Source organism: Carcharhinus amblyrhynchos, chromosome 20 (genome assembly GCF_965287045.1).
Source record: "Carcharhinus amblyrhynchos chromosome 20, sCarAmb.v2.hapA, whole genome shotgun sequence".
Classification (NCBI taxonomy): domain Eukaryota; kingdom Metazoa; phylum Chordata; class Chondrichthyes; order Carcharhiniformes; family Carcharhinidae; genus Carcharhinus; species Carcharhinus amblyrhynchos.
Genome location: NC_137343.1, coordinates 2,715,123 through 2,728,790, shown reverse-complemented (window position 1 = coordinate 2,728,790; position 13,668 = coordinate 2,715,123). Strand labels below are relative to the sequence as shown.

At 45.5% G+C, this 13,668-nt stretch overlaps 1 protein-coding gene across 2 annotated transcripts in view; it reads left to right on the top strand.

Annotated features, from left to right (window-relative positions):
* The first annotated feature begins 1,234 nt into the window (after window positions 1–1,234).
* The window catches only part of rimbp2b (RIMS binding protein 2b), a 269,586-nt gene continuing 257,152 nt past the window's right edge, over window positions 1,235–13,668 (top strand). For both annotated transcript variants that reach the window (XM_080207973.1, XM_080207968.1), the window contains exon 1: window positions 1,235–1,297. The gene's annotated coding sequence lies outside the window, so the exon portion shown is untranslated. The remainder of the gene's footprint in view (window positions 1,298–13,668) is intronic.

The window sequence follows — 13,668 nt, the reverse complement described above, 5'->3', positions numbered from 1 at the left end:
GGAGTGGGCGAGGGGCGGACAATGGACATGTGGAAATTCCCAGTCTTGTGTGAGTGAGGCCATAAAATCCCAGCCCATAACTTTCAAAAAGGAGCCACGCAAATACCGGAAAGGGGAGGATATTATCGGGGTGTGGGAGACTAATTGAGTAGCTCTTTCAAAAGGGCAAGCACAGGTGTGGTGGGCCAAATGGCCTTCTTCTGTATGATGGGATTATAGGAACAGGGACTTCACAGGGCTATTTGGTTGAGACTTGGAGGCAGCGCGGGACATGCTCAGGCTATGAGGAAATACTATTATTTTTTGAAAATGATTTGTTAATAAATAGTTGGTGTCTGTGTTCAGCAGGTGCTGGAGAGACAGAGACAGAGAGACAGACAGACACAGACAAACAGACAGACAGACAGAGAGACAGACAGATGGAGAGAAACAGACAGAGACAGACAAACAGACAGACAGACAGAGAGACAGACAGACGGAGAGAGACAGACAGAGACAAACAAACAGACAGAGAGACAGAGAGACAGGCAGACAGAGAGACACACACAGACAGACAGATAGACAGACAGACAGAGAGACAGAGAGACAGGCAGACAGAGAGAGACACACACAGACAGAGAGACACACAGACAGAGAGAGACACACACAGACAGAGAGACACACAGACAGAGAGAGAGACACACAGATAGACAGACAGACAGACAGTGCCATCTTTAGCTTTTTTGGTAAAAGGAATGTGTTTGACTGTTAATATCAGAGTGATGGTACAGAGTGAGGTGTCCTGCCTGGGGGAGGGATGGGGATGTTGTGGGATTTCTGGTTACAAGGATTGCCTGGGGGAGGCTGTGCTTCCAGGAGGCGCTGGCCAAGTGGGATCCGTTTGCAATTCTCCATTTGCGAATAGCGAGCAGGTAAATCCTCTCTGTACACAGCCCCAGTCGACATCTGGTAGTTGTATTTCATTGGGCGCTGAGAGAGAGAGAGAGAGAGAGGCACTGACTGCATGTACAGCCGATTGGTTTAACCCACTGGGATACAGGGAAGGGGATACAGGGAATCACCCTGGTTTGAAGGAAAATTGCAGAGGTGGTGAGCTTGTGGATTGAGAGCCAGGGAACTAAGTAACTAACACCGGGGAAAGCACCATCTTCCAGTGCTGCGGTCCACACTGGTTGTGTGATGGCTGTCTGGCAGACAGGCAATGAATCATTTCTAACTGGAGACAGAGCTCAGACAGATTGTAATTCGGCGCATTGACTGGACTCTTAACTCTCAGCCGGAGCTGTTCATTCCTGAGGTAGGCTCTTTATATCTCAGCCCCTGCTGATTTCTGTGCAGTTTAATGATTTTGGTTAAGGGAAGTGTGTGAGTGCAGAATGCTGCATGATTCTGACTGGGAGCTCCCTCTCCTCCGGCTCCTGAATGTTTGTATCCCTGCTTTTTGGGAAGGATTGAGGCGTTTCTGTTTTAAGCAGAGGGGGGCTTACGGAAAGAAAGCTTCAGATTGCCTGTTGGCCATTGTGAATGTTGCTGCCGTTTAATTTACTAGCGCTTCGCCTTTTATTAACAAGCGGATCCTCCACACTGGGGAGAGAGGCACCCTGGTTTATGCCTCTGCATTGCTGCACACACACACTCACTCACTGAGACAGTGTCAGGTTTAAGACATCAGTCTCCCCTGTAAGTAGCTCAGTATCGAAATGAGGGCCATTTCTGCCCCTTTCCCTGGACTCACCAATGCTGCTCCTTTTACTAAGTGTAAGTGACACTTGGTCAGGGAACGCGAGTGTCCATCCCTTTAGATTCTAGGGGGGGGGCGGGGGTCATGGCAGCAATAGGGAGTGGGTAAAAACTGCCACCCAGACAGGGTAAACCACAAGATGGATCCCTCACCTTGGCAGTGTGGCTGGCACCTGGTACCCTGTCAGCAGGAGGGTTTTGGAGCAGGCTGTGTAATGGGGAGTCTGAGAGGTAGGCAGTCTCGGACAGAAATGGGCAGCCAGCAGATGTGTTTGAATAATGCAACACCCTCCAGTCAACAGCACTGCATCAGTGGTCAAGTACAGAAGGTCAGAGTTAGTCTCTGCAATGGAATCTCTTCATTGCTCTAACTAATAATTCTGGAAGAATTCCTTGCAGTCTGGGACTTGTGTAGAAACATAGGAGCAGGAGGAGGCCAATCAGCCCTCCCAGCCTGCTCCGCCATTCATCACCATCATGGCTGATCATCCAACTCAATAGCCTAATCCTGCTTTCTCCCCATAACCTTTGATCCCATTCGCCCCAAGTGCGATATCCAGCTGCCTCTTGAATACATTTAATGTTTTGACATCATCTACTTCCTGTGGGAATCAATTCCACAGGATCACCACTCTTTGGGTGAAGAAATGTCTCCTCACCTCCGTTCTAAATGGCCTCCCCTGAATCCTCAGACTCCCCCACCATCGGGAACATCTGCCCTGCATCTACTCTGTCTAATCCTGTTAGAGTTTTGTAAGTCTCTATTTGGTCCCCCCCTCATTCGTCCTAACAATCCTAACCCGGTCACTCTCTCCTCATACATCAGCTCTGCCATTCCCATCTCTCATTCTGTTTGTCATTGTGCATAAGTTTACAAAGAGTGCTCAGCACTTCCCCCCCCGAGCACCTTGTCATTCCCTCATTTCGGCTTACGGAATTTTTAGCTAGTCTTGAAGAATCCCTCATACGCAAACCCCCTGTATATATTGAGCTAACCCTCATATTAAAATGAAACTTGCCAATTCCATCTCTCTCTGCAACAAATTCCCATCCACTTGGGTCAAAAGGCAGATTATCTTTGGACAAGCATGAGAAAAAAACAAAATAACTTGCATTTATATAGCACCTTTTGCCAGCTCAAAATGCCTCAAAGAGCTTTACGGCCAATGAAATTCTTTTGAAGAGTAGCCACTGTTGTAATGAAAGAAACTTGGTGCACAGCAAGCTCCCACTAGCAGCGATGTTGTTATGAGCAGATAATACTTGCTCAGATGCTGGTAGTGTTGTAATATGTTTTCAGGAAATAGCAGTATGACATTACTGGAAGGGAAATGTGTCTTGTGAGCCAGTCTCAGTTTCACTCTGGCCTGTGAGCAGAACACAGCATACACAGCTCTGCCGCTGATATCTTCACTCTTCTCATCTGTATATAAATGTTCACAGGTGCCGATTCTAAATAAATGAACAAAGTGTTTATCCAATCCCTAATGAGTGATTAGCGATTATATCACTATCGTTTTCAGCAGAGGTCAAACAGTGAGATTAAATACTCACTATATTTGGTGAGCAGTCTTACATTGTGTTACATGACCAAAGACATTCTGGTGAGGGGTTGCATCATCAGAAATTTTTTTTTTATCCATTTGTGGGACTTGGGTGTCGCTGGCAGGATCAGCAGTTATTGCCCAGCCCTAGTTGCCCGAGGGCAGTTGTGAGTCAACCACATTGCTGCAGCCCTGGAGTTACAAATAGGCCAGACCAAGTAAGGATGGCAGATTTCCTTCCCTAAAAGACATCAGTGAAAGGACTTTAGTTGAAATCACGGCACGGTGACTGCACAGAAAGGCTTTGAAGACAGAGGCCAGGACAGAGGTGAAGAGCTGGCACGCTGATGAGTCTCTCGCAGTGAAATTGCAGTGTATCGCCTGTCACATCAGAGAGTGGAACAATATATTGCCGGGACCAGCACCGGATGAATACAACCAGGGTGGGGGCTGGATTGAGGGAGAGTTGGACAAGGAGCCATCACAAAATTTGGGCCACAGAAGATTATGATTGTAACAGGCAGCTCTGAGAGTTACTCAACCATAAACTGACTAAAACAAGGAGGAAGGTGAAAGGAATATTGTGAAAAATGTAAACACAATCCTGATACCGGAGTGCGTGAACCAGACAAACAAGCATAAAAATTCATTGATAATAAACACAGGCTGAACCTGTCAGGATTAACAGAGGAGAGAAGTGATCCCCAAAAATAAAAGACCAATACGGTATCAGGTTAAACTTACATAATCATTGATTGTAGCTGATGTCATGTTGACAGCAGCCTAGAGAATGCATAAAGCACATCGTCAGCAGATACAGAGGAAAGGGTACAGACTGCCATTTCTCCAGTATAGAATTAGTTAGAATTGGTGAGTTGGGGTTCACATTCACTTCCATGGAAAGGTCCCAGAAAGATCTGCTAGACAAGCCCAGAAGGTATCGACTCTAAGATCTACTCAAGGATGGACGTAAATACAAAGTGATCTTCACGGGTTTGAGGTTTATAGATCTCAACTACAATCCCAGTCGCTAGAACACTCAGACTGAGCCAGACATGTGGGAGGTGTGGCATTCTGCACACACCAAGGAACTGCTCTGCTTTCCATCAATTCACACACTCATAAAATCCACAGCACAGAGACAGGCTCTTCACCCAAACTGCTCCATGCTGGCCAAAAAGTCCATCTAAGCTAACCCCATTTGCCTGCATTTGGCCCATTTCCCTCTAAACCTTTCCTATTCCGTGTATCTGTCCAAATGCCTTTGAAATGTTGTCCCTGCCTCAACCACTTCTTCTGGCAGCTCATTCCACACACAAAGAACAAGGAAAATTACAGCGCAGGAACAGGCCCTTCGGCCCTCCAAGCCTGTACCAACCACGCTGCTGGACTGAACTAAAACCCCCCTACCCTTCCGGGGACCATATCCCTCTATTCCCATCCTATTCATGTATTTGTCAAGACGCCCCTTAAAACTCACTATCGTATCCACTTCCACTCCCTCCCCTGGCAACGAATTCCAGGCACCCACCACCCTCTGTGTAAAAAACATGCCTTGTACATCTCCTTTAAACCTTGTCCCTCACACCTTAAACCTGTGCCCCCCCAGTAATTGACTCTTCCATCCTGGGAAAAAGTTTCTGACTATCCACTCTGTCCATGCCTCTTGTAATCTTGTAGATTTCTATCAGGTTGCCCCTCAACCGCCCCCCCCTCTGTGAGGAGGGGGTTGAGCTATGAGGAGAGGCTGAATAAACTAGGCTTGTACTCGTTAGAGTTTAGAAGAATGAGGGGAGATCTCATTGAGACGTATAAGATGATGAATGGGATGGATAGGATAGAGGTGGAGAGACTCTTCCCGCTCAGAAAGGATAGTAGGACTAGGGGGCACAGCCTCAAGATAAAGGGGGGCGGTTTAGAACGGAGTTGAGGAGGAACTTCTTCACTCAAAGGGTGGTGAATCTCTGGAATTCTCTGCCCGTTGAAGTGGTGGAGGCTGCCTCGCTAAATATTTTTAAGACGCGGGTTGATGGGTTTTTGATAAGAGAGGGAATTAAGGGTTATGGGGAGAGGGCGGGAAAGTGGAACTGAGCCACGACAGATCAGCCATGATCTTATTGAATGGCGGGGCAGGCTCGAAGGGCTAGATGGCCTACTCCTGCTCCTATTTCTTATGTTCTTATGTTCAACCTCAGTCACTCCAGTGAGAACAAACCAAGTTTCTCCAACCTCTCCTCATAGCTAATGCCCTCAATACCAGGCAACATCCTGGTAAATCTTTTCTGTCCCCTCTCCAAAGCCTCCACATCCTCCTGGTAGTGTGGCAACCAGAATTGAACACTATATTCCAAGTGCGACCTAAGATTCTATAAAGCTGCAACATGACTTGCCAATTTTTAAACTCAATACCCCGGTCGATGAAGGCAAGCATGCCGTATGCCTTCTTGACTAACCTTCTCCACCTGCATTGCCACTTTCAGTGAACTGTGTACCTGTACACCCAGATCCCTCTGCCTATCAATACTCTTAAGGGTTCTGCCATTGACTGTATATTTCCGTTCTGTATTAGACCTTCCAAAATGCATTACCTCAGATTTGACTGGATTAAACTCCATCTGCCATCTCTCTGCCCAACTGTCGTATGTATCACCCTCTATGTAAAATAGTTGCTCCTCAGGTTCCCATTAATTCTTTCCCATCTTCACTTAAACCTGTATCCTGTAGTTCTGAATTCTCCAATCCTGGGAAACAAACTGAGTCCATTCACCCTATCCATGCCTCTCAAGATCTTATAGTCTAAGTTTGTATGGCAGCTTGCAGGAAGGTCATTGCAGGGTGCGAGAGCAAAGACTGTTATAGGTACAAAGAACTGTGTACCAATCCAGTCAGACTGTACACAATCTTCAAACAACCATCCAGTATCCCGTCAAAAACATATACATAAGGTCAGGATGTGGGGACGTCGGCGTTGGACTGGGGTGGGCACAGTAAGAAGTCTCGCAACGCCAGGTGTTTGCTTGGTGTTGTGAGACTATTTAATATACAGAAAATGACAGTGATGTGCACAGTGGGGTGATGAGTAGTGAACGCACATTTCCATCACAAATGTTTGCCAAAGGTCAGGTATCCTTTATCCCTAAATCCAAACACTGAGCGCATCCAAAAACCACACTCTCTTTGAACCTCGTTGACCTTTAGTGCTGGAAATCTAATTGTTTACACTGTTTACCTTGCAATTTTTTCTGGTGAAGATCTCAAAAAGACCACCAGACCCCTCTGTGGCCAACAATGGGAAAAGGAATCACAAGCATTGTAGAAAGTAGAGTTATTGCAGAAACGTGACCGTGAGGAAATTGAGTGAGGGGTATGGGGTGCGTATCACCACCATATACCATTTAAGCTAACAGAAAGGGGTCACTGTTTAAAAATAATGGCTTGCTCATTTAATACAGAGATGAGGAAAACCTTTGTTCTCAGAGCACAGAGTATTTGGAATTCTCTTCCTCAAAAGGCAATGGAGGCAGAGTCTTTGAACATCTTTAAGGCAGAGCTGGATAGATTGGCGATAAGCAAGGGGATGAATGGTTATCAGAGTCGGCAGAAACATGGGCTGGAATTTTCCAGCCATTCACGCCGATGGGATTTTCCAGTCCCGCTGCAGTGAATGGAGATTTAGCCGAGAGCCAAACTGTCCATCCTCGTTTGCCTCAGTGATGGAGTGAGAACGGCTGGAAAATTCATGCCCATGGATTGAGGTTACTGATTGGTGGAGAGCGCTCGAGGGGCCAAATGGCCCACTCCCACTCCTCATTTGTATGTTCAGATAAAGCAAGTTATTGACATTTTATATTGCAAGTGATTCACAAAAATTATTGAATAATGGGAAGACTTCACATCGGTTGGAAGATTCTGAACATGATGGTGTTGTGATGCAGTGGATTTGTCAGCGCAGGAGTGAAAGGTTGACTGACCCAATGAACGTGCAGCGAGGTCTAACACAAAGAACTGAAGCTTGTGAATACACCACTGGCTGATGCAGAAATTCAGCAATGTCATGGTATCAAATCTGTGGAAGTTTGTGATGATAAAGCATCTTTTTCTATTCATGGAATGTGGACGTCGCTGACTGAGCCAGCATTTACTGCCCATCCCTAATTGCCCTTGAACTGAGTGGCATATTTGGGCATTGAAGAGTTAATGCCCAAACATTGGAGTCACATGTAAGGCAGAGAGATAGATTAGGATGGCAAATAAAGGACGTAAGGAATCCAGATGAGGTTTGACAATTTAATGATTTAATTGACAGATTTTTTTATTGAATTCAAATTTCAACATCTGCCATGGTGGGATTCAAACCCGGAATCCCAGAGTATTACTCCGGGTCTTTGAATTACTAATCCAGTGACAATACCACTGTGCCACCACCTCCCCAGACTGTGCTGCTACTGAAAAACATATCGATGAGTTTGCTCTGCTAACTTAGATGAGAGTCTTTCACCTGAACAAATTTACACTGGTGACCAATCGAGTCTGTTCTGGTGATCAGTCCTTAGGAAAATGCTAACAGCAGCTGAGGAGAGTGCACCAATGGGTGTCAAGGGTGCTCAGGATAGGTTGACTGTCTTTGGTTGTGTCAATGTGTCTGGGCCACTCAAATAGAAATTGGCTGTAAATTGGGAAGAGCAAATGTCCCAGGGAAGAAGCTGTTCTTGAGTCGGTTGATAGGTCCTCAGACACTTGTAACTTTTTCCCAACGGAAGAAGGTGGAAGAGAAGTTGGAAGTTTATCACCTTGCCCTCCCTGGAATCAGGATTGGTGAAGCTCACAGAACGGAATTCTCTGTTGGCTTTGGGTGGGACTTTACGATCTTGCCTGAGCGAGGTCGTAAAATCCCCCCAAGTACGTTCAGGGTGCGTGGAGTCCTTAATTATGCTGGCTGCTTTGCTGAGGCAGCGGGAAGTGTCGACAACATCTGTGGATGGGAGGCTGGTTTGTGTGATGGATTGAGCTACATTCACGACCTTTTGTAGTTTCTTGTGGTCTTGGGCAGAGCGGGAGCCCAGACCAAGCTGTGATACAACCAGAAAGAATGCTTTCTATGGTGCATCTGTAAAAGTTGGTGAGAGTCGTAGCGGACATGCCAAATTTCCTTAGACTTCTGAGAAAGTAGAGGCATTGGTGGGGCTTTCTTAACTGTAATAGCGATGTGGGGGAACCAAAAGTTTTTTTATTTATTAATCACAAGTAAGACTTATATTAACAATAAAATTACTGTGAAATGCCCTAGTTGCCACACTCCGGCATCTATTCGGGTCAATGCACCTAACCAGCATGTCTTTCAGCCTGTGGGAGGAAACTGGAGCACCCAGAAGAAACCCACGCAGACACGGGGAGAATGTGCAAAGTCCACACAGATAGTGACCCAAGCTGGGAATCGAACCCGGGTCACTGGCACTGTGAGACAGCAGTGCTGACCACTGTGCCACCTCTACCAACCAGGACAGGTTGTTGGTGAGCTAGACACTAGAAACTTGAAGCTCTCAATCATTTCTACTTCATCCCCATTGATGTAGACAGGGGCATGTTCTCCACTATGCTTCCTGAAGTCAGTGACAATCTCCCTCGTTTCACTGATACTGAGGGAGAGATTATTGTCATTGCATCAGTTCACCAGATTCTCCATCTCTTTCCTGTCCTCTGCCTTGTGCTAAAATCAACTTAATAAAAACAGTGATGAAGAGAATGACATTGTGAATCTGATAAAGTTTCCATCGATGATTTTATTAAAATGTGTGACAGGTTGATCGATATACGCAAACAGTATGCATTTATACGTGAAATAATGTCAGTCTAAAAAGTAAATGGCAGAGTTATAAAAGATGAACCAATGTTGATGAAGCTGGAAGAACTATTTAAGAATGCCTCTCAGGAGATTAGGTTGAAACCCTGAATCCTCTCCCACAAACAGGCTCGCAGGTAGTGCCACAGGTGGGAAGGAATTACAGCTCCCCTGTATTTATTATTCAATTTACTGGTAAAAAACACTTCAGGATATGTGTAAGAAGTGGAATATCAATCACACTACTTCTTCTCTTTATACACTTACATCATAATAGTGTCAATGTTCATGCCAGACCAACAGACTTGCAAATCTTCCATTCCGAAGACAATGAGGTGGCAAAGATTGTATAACAGTAACTGAACACGAGCAAGCATTGTAAAAGGTTTTACTTCTTTGGAAGTATTTTTAAAAAGAAAGGACTGTTGTAAAATGCCTTTAAGAGATAAACACACACAGCTCTGCAATGGGTGCCTTCAAACTTTATACCTTTATATAAATGTTCACGTGTATCCAGTCGAAATGAGTGGACCCAATTCCTTATGAGCAATTGATGCCTTTTATCATTATAACTGCATGACAATTTGAGAAATCCCCCCCCCCCCCCCACCACACCCCCCGGGGCTCTTCTGGGATCACCAGTGTCCACTTGAGCAGTTAAGCAGTGTCTTAATTTAACAATTCATCCATGAGATGGTGTCTTCTTGCACAGTGCGGCACTCCCTCAGTACCCCAATGCAGTGACAACCTAAAGTGAAGTTTATTTATTGGTCACAAGTACATTAACATTGCAATGAAGTTATTGTGAAATTCCCCTAGCCACCACCTGTTCAGGTCAGTGCACCTAGCCAGCGCACCTTTCAATCAAAACCGGAGCACCGGAAGGAAACCCGCGCAGACACGGGGAGAATGTGCAGACTCCACACAGACAGTGCCCCAAGCCGGGAATCGAACCTGGGTTCCTGGTGCTGTGAGGCAGCAGTGACAACCACTGTGCTACAGCCCTTGATTTTATATTCCAATTTCTGGAGTGGGACTTGAACCCACAACCTCTGAGTCAGGTCAGCGTGTGGAACATTGAGCCACAGCTGGCACTGTGACAGATGTGGATTTGTTTGGTGCAGTTTCTCTGTATTCAGGTTGTAGGGATGAGGAATTCTGTCTGATTTTAACTGGCCCTAAAACGATATATCTAACTGGCTGGAAGAACAACTCTCTTGAACTTGAATTATTTCTCCATATCCACAGTTAATGAGTCACTCTTCACAAGTGATGCACACCCTGATATGTGTGCTCACTAAATAGAAATAGCAACCTGTATTTATATAGCGCCTTTAATGTGAAGAATTTATATCATTGGCTCTCAGTCTAGCAACATCTCAACTTCCAAATCGGGAAGGCGATGGCCTAGTGGTATTATCGCTAGACTAGTAATCCAGAAACTCAGCGAATGTTCTGGGGACCTGGGTTCGAATCCCTCCACGGCAGATGGTGGAATTTGAATTCAATAAAAAATATCTGGAATTAAGAATCTGCTGATGACCATGAATTGATTGTCGGAAAAAACCCATCTGTTTCACTAATGTCCTTTAGGGAAGGAAATCTGCCGTCCTTACCCAGTCTGGCCTACATGTGACTCCAGAGCCACAGCAACGTGGTTGACTCTCAACTGCCCTCGGGCAACTAGGGATGGACAAGTGAATACAAAAAAAGAACTGTCCTTATCTTCAAATTGTTCTGTAGGCTTACCCCTCCCTATCTCACTCACCTCCTACAGCCCCCAGCAAGCTCAGAGATCTCTATTCTCCCTCAATTCTGGCACATCCCTGATTGAGTGATTAAAATCCTGATTTTAATCACTAAATCAGGGATATGCCAGAATTGAGGGAATAGAGAGATCTCGGAGGCTGTAAGAGGCCTGTGCTTTCAACTGCTTTGTTCTCTATACCCTGGAATTCCTTCCAGAAACCTCCCTCCCCTGCTCCCCACTCTCTCATCCTATCAGGCATTTATTAACACTGACTCTTTGACGCAGGATTTGGTGACCAGCCTTAATATCCCCTGATGTGGCTCAGTGTTTGGTTTGGAGGGCGATGGGAGAAGGAGTAGCGTGAATGTGATAAATTGGACAGCTCTCTCAGAGCGAGCAGAACGGTTTATTAAATTAAAAGCTGATGTATTCAGAGCGGCTCAAAATAGTGGGCAATTAGATTGGGAAAGATTTAAAAAACAACAAAGAATGACTAAGAAAGCGATAAAGAAAGGAAAGATAGAGTTTGAAGCTAAACTTGCTCTAAATATAAAAAATGATAGTAAAGGTTTTTACAAATATATAAAGAAGAAGAGACTGGCTAGAGTGAATGTTGGACCCTTGGAGGACGAGAGGGGGGATTTAGCGGTGGGTAACGAGGAAATGGCTGAGGCTTTAAGTAAGTTTTTAGTGTTGGTCTTCACAGAGGAGGACGCGAATAGTTTGCTGGGTATTAAAGATAGAAGGATGGGAGGAGATGAGGTCCTTAATGCGATTACCGTCACTAGAGAGATAGTGCTTGATAGACTAATGGGATGAAAGGTAGACAAGTCCCCAGGACTGGATGGAATGCATCCCAGGGTTCTGAAAGAAATGGCAGAGGTGATAGTGGACGCCTTAGTGATTATTTATCAAAATTCGCTGGACTCTGGGGAAGTGCCGGAAGATTGGAAAACGGCTAATGTTACGCAGCTGTTTAGAAAAGGTAGCAGGCAGAAGGCAGGGAATTATAGGCTGGTTAGTTTAACGTCTGTAGTTCGAAAAATGCTAGAATCCGTCATCAAAGAAGAAATAGCGAGGCACCTAGAAAAGAATGGTTTGATCAAGTAGACGCAGCACGGATTCGTCAAGGGGAATTTGTGTTTAACGAATTTATTGGATTTCTATGAGGATGTGACTAGTGCGGTAGACAGAGGGGAACCGGTGGATGTGGTGTTTCTCGATTTTCAAAAGGCGTTTGATAAGGTGCCGCATGAAAGGTTGCTTCAGAAGGTTAGGGTGCACAGAGTTGAGGGTAAGGTGTTAGCGTGGATAAGGGATTGGGTGTCTAACAGGAAGCAGAGAGTTGGAATCAATGGGTGCTATTCTGGTTGGCAGTTGGTGACTAGTGGAGTGCCGCAGGGACCGGTGCTGGGGCCTCAACTGTTTACCATTTATATAGATGATCTGGAGGAGGGGGCTGAGTGTAGGGTAACAAAATTTGCTGATGACACAAAGATGAGTGGAAAAGCAAATTGCACGGAGGGTGTGGAAAGTCTGCAGAGGGATCTGGATAGGCTGAGCGAGTGGGCGAGGACCTGGCAGATGGAGGATAATGTTAGCAAATGTGAGATTATCCTCTTTGGTAGAAATAATAGTAGGAGAGATTACTATTTAAAGGGCGAAAAGCTGCAGCATGCTATGATGCAGAGGGACCTGGGGGTCCTTGTGCACGAATCGCAAAAACCCAGTCTGCAGGTGCAGCAGGTGATCAAGAAGGCGAATGGAATGTTGGCCTTTATAGTGAGGGGGATAGAATATCAAAGCAGGGAGGCCTTGTTGCAACTGTACAGGGCACTGGTGAGGCCGCAGCTGGAGTACTGTGTGCAGTTTTGGTCACCGCATTTGCAGAAGGATATTTTGGCCTTGGAGGGAGTGCAGAGGAGGTTTACTAGGCTGATACTGGAGTTGAGGGGGTTGGACTATGAAGAGAGATTGAATAGACTGGCTCTCATTAGAGTTTAGAAGGCTGAGGGGGATCTTGTAGAGACTTACAAGATAATGAAGGGGATAGATAGGGTAGAGGTAGAGAGATTCTTCCTGCTTAGAAAGGATAGCAGGACTAGAGGGCACAGCCTCACAATAAGCGGGGGGGGAGCAGTTTAGAACAGAGTTGAGGAGGAACTCCTTCACTCAAAGGGTGGTGAATCTCTGGAATTCTCTGCCTGTTGAAGTGGTGGAGGCTGCCTCGCTAAATATATTTAAGATGCGGGTTGATAGGTTTTTGGTAGGCAAGGGGATTAAGGGTTATGGGGAGAAAGCGGGAAAGTGGAACTGAGCCACTTCAGATCAGCCATGATCTTATTGAATGGTGGGGCAGGCTCGAAGGGCTAGATGGCCTACTCCTGCTCCTATTTCTTATGTTCTTATGTTAACAGTTATTGTATTGATTTATTATTGTCATATGTATTAGCATAAAGTGAAAAAGTAACGTCTCTTGCACCCAAAAGAGAGAAAATGCTGGAAGATCTCAGCAGGTCTGGCAGCATTTGGAAGGAGAGAAAAGAGCTGACATTTCATCAAAGCTTTGACAAAGGGTCATCTGGACGCGAAACGTCAGCTCTTTCCCCTCCTTACAGATGCTGCCAGACCTGCTGAGATCTTCCAGCGTTTTTTTCTTTTGGTTTCAGATTCCAGCATCTGCAGTAATTTGCTTTTATTATTGTTTCCTGTGCGCTATACTGACAAAGCATACCATTCATAGAGAAGGAAAGGAGAGAGTGCAGAATGTAGTGTTACAGTCATAGCTAGGGTGT